Genomic DNA, 6000 nt, shown 5'->3' with positions numbered 1-6000 from the left:
TGACTAAATGCATTCTGGATTAAAGACACTGTCTCCAGAGAGGGGACTGGGGTGTGGCAGGAGCCAATGAGCAGTGCTGCTAATGGGTGTGGCAAACGAGGATTTGCCTCTGATGGGCCAAGAAGGCCAGACTGTTGGATGGTAAGTGGGCAGGGCTCAGCTGAGATGCCAGGCATTGAGCCAGGTTGGGTAGCCAGAGCTGGACTCTAGCAGGCGAGTTGGGGTGTAAGCCCGAGTCCCAACTCTCCATCGCCATCGTTGACAAGGGTCAACTGAACCGGCCTTGGACGTCAGCCAAGCCAACCCGGATCCAAAGCAAATGCATCCCCAGAAGGGACCTGCAGGGTAAGAGAAAGGCAGCCCCTGCGAGCCCAGCAGGGCTGGGGCTCTTGCCTCCATCCTGACACTGGTTCATAGCAGGGATGGGCTGTGGCCCAAGGCTTCTGCAGGGTCCCCAGGCTCACAGCTCTCCAGAGCTTTGCCCACCTGGCCCGATCTTTAAATCCAACTCCCAGACTACTGGTGTTGCCTGTGCAGGGAGCAGAGCGCCTGACCTGACTGTGTCTGGTTTTTGCTCTGGTCCCTGGGGAGTAGATGTCCTGTAGATGTCTCTGAGAAGAGCGCCATCAGTTTTACATACAGACTACTTTTACCCCCACACACACACACACCCCACCTAAAGAGAAAAGGATACCACGTGCAAATCCCAGAACTGGCAAAGAGAGCAGACTGGCATGGGGGTGATGACATCAGGGCAGTGAGGGTGCTGACTGGGCATCCACATGTCTCTGAGCTCTGCACAAGCCTGTGTGTGTAAGTCTCTTAGCTCTTTAGAGGTCAGATCCAACAACAGCCATTATTTCATGTGCCAAGGTTCTCAGAGAATCGAAAAAATAGAAAAGCCTGCATCGGCCCTGAATATTTCTCCATTAAATATTTTCAGCCGCTCTTCAAGCACAGGCTGGGGTAGTTTTAGCAACCCGGAAGTGGAGAGCGGGTAACTGTCCCATTTTGCTTTTAAAGTGCTCCATTCGCTCAATTGTCAGAGCCCATTCATCCTGCGGTTCAGCAAGTGGCCTTGAGGGGACAAAGCCACATGCCCTGAAAAGGGAGCAGAGCTGGCTCTGTGGCACATTTGTGATTTCCTGAGCTACTATCTTTGGATGTGTGCCACTTAGCTCAGAGGTGTCTCTGCGCCCACTCAGCACTTTCCACCCCCTGCTCTTGTTGTACTGAGCGAGTGAGACCCCAAGGTGGGGGTTTGCCCTCAGGGCACAAACTGCTGGGAGAGGGCACAGCCCCCTGTGACAGCTCCCCTTGGAGGACAACACTAGGGGCCTCCAACAGCCAAAGTGCTGAGTTATCACAGAGAGATGGAACAGAGAGCACACATGGAGAATGGGACCAGGGAGGGGCATCTGATGTGGCAGAGAAAGACAGAGACCACTGCAGGGAGATGGGGACAGGCTCCTAGGCTGGGGCTACCCTGACTCCTGGAGGGGTTCACTCTTTCTCTCTGGGCCTGTTTTCCTGTCCACAAATGGAGTGCATGACAGAGTCCCTTTGGCTTCCCCTCTGTCATTCAGCTCAAACCCCAGACACATTGGGGAGGTTCCCAGGTCTCCAGGGTGGTAGGAGCTGGGAGTGATGAGCAGGGGCAGAGGAGGAACAGTTGGGAGGGGAAGGGGCTGCAGGAAGTAGCAGAAGTCTCTCTGGCATCCTTACAGCTCATCCTGGGAGAGGAGACTCGGGCTGTGTTCTGGAGCTGGCTGGCTGGGGAGTATGGGCGGGGAAGAGGATGCTGGGAGGGGAGCCATGGCAAATGTGGCTGCCAGGGGTGCTCAGGGGCCCCTTACCCAGCCTGGTGCTAAACTGACTGTGAGAAGGCATGTTCCCCAGGGCTCTTTAGGTGGTGACAGAGCAGGTGCTTGGGAGAATCCGGGTGTTTTTGCTTTTCTAAGTTTACCCCCAAAAGGGAGTGGTGGAGAGCTAGCATTTACCGAGCACCTCCTCTGCACCAGGACCTGTTTTGAGAGGTTCAGGGGATTCGATTGGAGATGTAAAAGAAACTTGTCACTCCAAACAAATGCACTGAAGGTATATTTTATTATACAGAAGAGAGTAAAGGCGATAGTCCGCAAACAGATCCGAATAGGTCAAATAATAAGAGGGAAAAACACTAGCTCAATTGGAAAGGGAAACCTCGACATCGACTGAAGGGAAATGACACAAATCAATCAGAAATTCAGACACCAGGTTGACTGAAAAGAGTACACATCAGATTGGTTACTCACAACATCCACGCCCCACTGCTGGGAGAGTGCCTTCAATTGACATGGCTGGGCGGGAATCCAATCATCAAAGGTCCTGGGCCAGGTGTCCCCTTCACAGGTGAGACTCTCACCAGGCCTCAGTCTCCAGCGGTTTATATAGCGTCAGTAGTTTTCAGAGTAAACAGTTACAGAGTTTACAGAGCAAGCATTCAGTGTTCCCATGCACAAATGGTTATCAGTGGCATATGTGCACTGAGCCTCCTGGTTATTGTCCCAGCCTGGCAGTTGTGCACGTGCATTTTTCCCTGGTTATGGTCCCAGCCCAGCACAGATGGCCAGTCTGTCCCAGGCTACAATGCCCAAAGGACCTTGAGATGTTACAAATTGCAACTATCTCCGTGGGAGAAAGGCCAGTTCCCACCACACAGAAAGCAGCTTTATATTTCTTTGTGTGCTGGTGGCTGTAGGTCAATGGAGCGGCCAAACATGGCTGCACTCATGTCAAGACAGGCCCTCAAATTGTCCCATTACTTGCAGGAGTGACCTCATTTCACCTTCATATTTTACAGAAAAGAGGTTTTCTGAGGTTTAGACATGTTAGGCATCTTGCTAGAGGTCACACAGCTGAGAAGCAGCTGCAGAAGCAGAAGCAGCATAGGGCAGATTTGAGCCTGCTCTGTGTGGGTCTCAAGCCCTAGCTCTTTTCACATCATCAGTGGCATTTACTCTGAATTCTCCAGAGCCCTGAGTTCCTCTAAGATCCCTCAGGGTCACCCCAGCAGGTGGGCACTGAGGGTGCCAGGAAGGCTGGCAGTGAGAGCAGCTCCTGTCCTCTGCCAGCTTCTGGGGCGTGTGACCATGTTTAGAAAAGCTTGTGTTTGGTTTAGTGCTCTGCTGTCACCATCTTGAAATTTTGTCATTTTTTAAAAAGGGGTCCTGCTTATTTGCTCTGCACTGGACCCCACAAGTTACATAGTGTATCCCGCTGATGGAGTTTTCACATAAGGTGTCACATGAGAAAGACATTTGCTGCTAGAGTCCCACGGGTGGTGGCAACCCCTGCCCTCTCCCTGGGCCCCTCAGCTCTGCTGGACTTGGGGGAGGGGGACCCTTGGAGGGGCAGGAACTCCATGGCCGGAGCTTACCCTGTGCCTCCTCTGTCAGTGAGGCCATCGTGTGTTTGCACCAGATCTCTACCAAGGCCTGAAGGCCTGCATCTCCAGCTGGCCCACTGGGGCCTGGGTGAGCAGGAAGCCTTGGCAGAGGTCCCCAGCCCCACCTGCACCCAAATCCACCTGAGAAGTCCCTCTCCAGGGCCCACTCCTCCAGGCTGGCGGCACTTCCATCCTCCGGGGGTGTAACAGCGGCCCCTTAAAAACACACAGAATCCCTCAGAGGGAGCAGAAGAGAAAAGACAAGTTGGCAAGCTGTTTTTCTAGGACGAAGCGAGATATTTTTAGTTTCTTATCTACTTTTCCCCTTTTAAAAATTATATATATGAAGCCATTTGAGAAAATTTGACAATCTAGAAAAGCAGAAAATGTTAAAAGCTATAACAGCCATAGTTCTGCTTCCCAAAGATAACCACTGTAAAGACTTTGGTGTGTTTTCTTCAAAATTTTTTCTGTGCACAGGTCTTGGGGTTTTTACCCCCATTTTATTTACATAATGTCACAGGGGCCGGCCCGGTGGCGCAAGTGGTTAAGTGCATGCACTCTGCTGCGGTGGCCTGGGGTTCGCTGGTTCGGATCACGGGTGCGCACCGACTCACCGCTTGTCGAGCCATGCTGTGGCGGCATCCCATATAAAGTGGAGGAAGATGGGCATGGATGTTACCCCAGGGCCAGTCTTCCTCAGCAAAAAAAGAAAAAAAAAAGAGGAGGATTGGCAGATGATAGCTCAGGGCTGATCTTCCTCACACACAAAAAAAAATAATAATAATGTCACACATGAATATTGAATTTGAATCTTGATGTGTTTTTTTTTACTTAACATTATAGCACAAATGTTTTCTCATGCTGAAAGTATGCTTTTTGATGGCTGTATGATGCTCCAGTACCTGTGAGCATGCCCTCATCCATGCAGCCATCTCCCATCATTGGCTCTTAACGTTGTTGCAACTTCTTGCTACTAGAAACACTCATCTCTGCATCTGAAATGTTCATATGAGAGAGCATCTCCTTGGGACAGGTTTCCAAAAGTAGAATGACTGAAACAAAAGGTAGAAGCACAGTCAAGGCTCCCACTCCGTCCACCCTGTGTCACTGCTCTCCGAGCTGGCTGTACCGCCATAACAGCCCCGAGGGCTGCACAGCAGGACCCCTGCATCGCGCCTCTCCCATACTGAGTGTGACATTTTGTTGTTCACTTCCCTAAGTCAGAGAGCCCCGCTTTTCCCCAAGGTCACAATGAGAAGAGGCCCTAGAAAGACGAGGTCTGCACTTCCTGTAGTTGCGTGGTTGAAGGTGCTGTCCCTTGGGTAGTGGAATGCCCTATGTAAGCTCCCACTTAGAGTTCATCGCAAAGAAAGCACATTTTTCTTTTTTTTTTTTTTTTTTTTTTTTTTGTGAGGAGATCAGCCCTGAGCTAACATCCGCCAATTCTCCTCTTTTTTTGCTGAGGAAGACGGCCCTGGGCTAACATCTGTGCCTATCTTCCTCCACTTTATATGGGACGCCGCCACAGCATGGCTTACCAAGCAGTGCGTCGGTGCGCGCCCGGGATCCGAACCAGCGAACCCCGGGCCGCCGCAGCGGAGCGCGCGCACTTAACCGCTTGCGCCACCGGGCCGGCCCCTCACATTTTTCTTTTTTAATGGAGTTTATAAGCAGAGGTTTCAGTGGGTCCATCCCTGTCAATCAAATACTGAAGGGCAGGTTTGGGGAGATTGGCTGGTGTTTCAGGGGCTGGAAGGCAGGGTGTTGTGTATCCAGGAGATTGGGACAGAGCAGGCCAGCAGCAGACCCAAGTTGCTGAACCTGGGGAGGCATGGAAGGACAGGGACACATGGATAAAGGGACAGACAGCTGAAGGGACGTGACTCGGGAGGGCATGTCATATGGGGGAAGCCCTGGAATGGCGGACTCAGGAGACCTGGTTCCAGACCAGCTACTGACTCGCCTTATGACCACGGATGGGTCACTTCTGTCACTGGTGGGGCACTCTGGGAGGGAGGCCTCTTGGGAGAGCCAGGGCCGAGGGGGATGTGGAGCTGCAATTCAGTTACCACAGAGGCCTCAGCCGAACCCCCAAAGCTCCAGAGCTGGGTGGCCCTTCAGACCCTCAGGCGGCGAGGCACACCACAGCACCCACAACAGCCCTCTCTGACCTTCCAATACACAGGTGTTGGACTAGACAGGGCCCCATCTCTATAAAGATCTGTGACTCTGATGTTGTCCTGATGCCTGGGGCCACCTATCTGGCCTTGGATAGGGCAGTGGTGCCAGAGTCATCCACAAAGGCAAGGGTGTCTCTGGGTGGGAGCTCTGAACCTGGACCTGACCTCCGTGGGTGGGGCTGGGTGACCGAGGGCTTGTGGGGCATCTCCCGAGCAGGCCCGTTGGCCATCCTGCTGCCGATGGTCAATTTCTATCAGGAGTTGGTCTCCAGCCACCAGTACAGCCTGCAGATCCTGACCCACTGCAAGCAGAACAGTGACTTTGACAAGCTGCTGAAGCACTATGACGCCAAACTGACTGCAAGGAGAGGGTGCTGGAGGCCTTCCTCA

Source organism: Diceros bicornis, chromosome 27 (assembly GCF_020826845.1).
Source record: "Diceros bicornis minor isolate mBicDic1 chromosome 27, mDicBic1.mat.cur, whole genome shotgun sequence".
NCBI lineage: Eukaryota > Metazoa > Chordata > Mammalia > Perissodactyla > Rhinocerotidae > Diceros > Diceros bicornis.
The sequence above is the reverse complement of the archived record's forward strand: the minus strand, read 5'-3'. Positions refer to the sequence as shown.